This window comes from Dipodomys ordii, unplaced genomic scaffold (genome assembly GCF_000151885.1).
Source record: "Dipodomys ordii isolate 6190 unplaced genomic scaffold, Dord_2.0 Scaffold28, whole genome shotgun sequence".
In the NCBI taxonomy this organism is placed as follows: Eukaryota; Metazoa; Chordata; class Mammalia; order Rodentia; family Heteromyidae; genus Dipodomys; species Dipodomys ordii.
This window is the reverse complement of record NW_012267244.1, coordinates 15,295,534-15,296,961: the sequence shown is the minus strand read 5'-3', so window position 1 is coordinate 15,296,961 and position 1,428 is coordinate 15,295,534.

Genomic DNA, 1,428 nt, shown 5'->3' with positions numbered 1-1,428 from the left:
ACTCTTACTGCTTTTTGTAGTTTGATGTTACTTTAAATGTGTTCTACTTGATATATAATACTAAAATAATAGTCGGGTGCCAGTGGTTTACACCTATAATCCTAGTTACTCAGGAGGCTAAGTTCTGAGGACCATAGCTTGAAGCTAGGCTAGGCAGGAAAGTCTGTGACTCCATCTCCAATTAACTAACAAAGAAGTGGAACTGGAGCTGTTGGTCAAGGGGGGATAAAATGTTAGACTTGAGCAAAAATGCATAGGGACTTTGCCCAGACCCTGAACCAATACCTGAACACACATGTGCACTCACGCGTGTGTGTGCCCGCGCGCACACACACACACACACATACACATGAAGTGGAATGTATCTTTTATGTGCAATTGATTTTTTTTCTTTTGTCAAGGTGATGTACAGAGCGGTTTCAGTTTGTGTACACTTTTGAAACCCCAATAGTGTATGCATTGTTATAATACACTCATAAACTAGCATATAAAGCAAAGAAAGTACACAGTAATTTCCTGAGTCATTTCTCTTGGGAGAGTGACAAGGAACAAAAACCTACAGAAATGAAAGAGAATTAAATGGGAGCCTCAATTTTTATTTATTTATTTTGGGTCCAGTCCTGGGGTCTGAACTCTGGGCCTGGGCGCTGTCCCTCAGCTCTTCAACTCAAGGCTAGCGCTCTACCACTTGAGCCACCGCACCACTTCCAGCTTTTTTCTCTTTGCTTATGTGGTGCTGAGGAATCGAACCCAGGGCCTCAGGCATGCAAGGCAAGCGCTCTACCACTGAGCCACCTTCCCAGCCCATCAATTTTTATTTTTTATTTTTGTCGGTTGTGGGGCTTGAACTCAGGGCCTGGGTGCTGTCCCTGTGCACTAGCTTAAGATAAGAGCCTCAAGGGGCCTTTTCTAACAAGGCTGGCTTTAAGATCCTCAGATCTTAACTAGGATTACAGGTATGAGCTATTGGTGCCTGGTGAAGCCTCAGTTTTTGTTTTTTTTTTGGTCGGGTCAGTGGGGCCTGAACCCTGGGCCTGGGCGCTGTCCCTCAGCTCTTCAGCTCAAGGGTAGCAACCTACCACTTGAGCCACAGTGCCACTTCTGGCTTTTTTCTTTTTGCTTATGCGGTGCTGAGGAATTGAACTCAGAGCCTCATGCATGAAAGGCAATTACTTTACCACTGAGCCACCTTCCCAGCCTGAAGTCTCAGTTTTATCTGTAATATTTTTTTCTTTTCTTAGTAATTAATTTTTTTTTAAGTCTGGGTAGTATTTTCTACAAATGTTTTTTTTTTCTTTATTTTTCTAGAAAAGAGCTTGTCAGAGCTTATGTGCTACCTCTGCTTTTTTTGCTCAAGGCTAGCACTAGCATTTGAGCCACAGCTCCACGTCTGGCTTTTGTCTAGTTAAATGGAGATAAGAGTCTCTT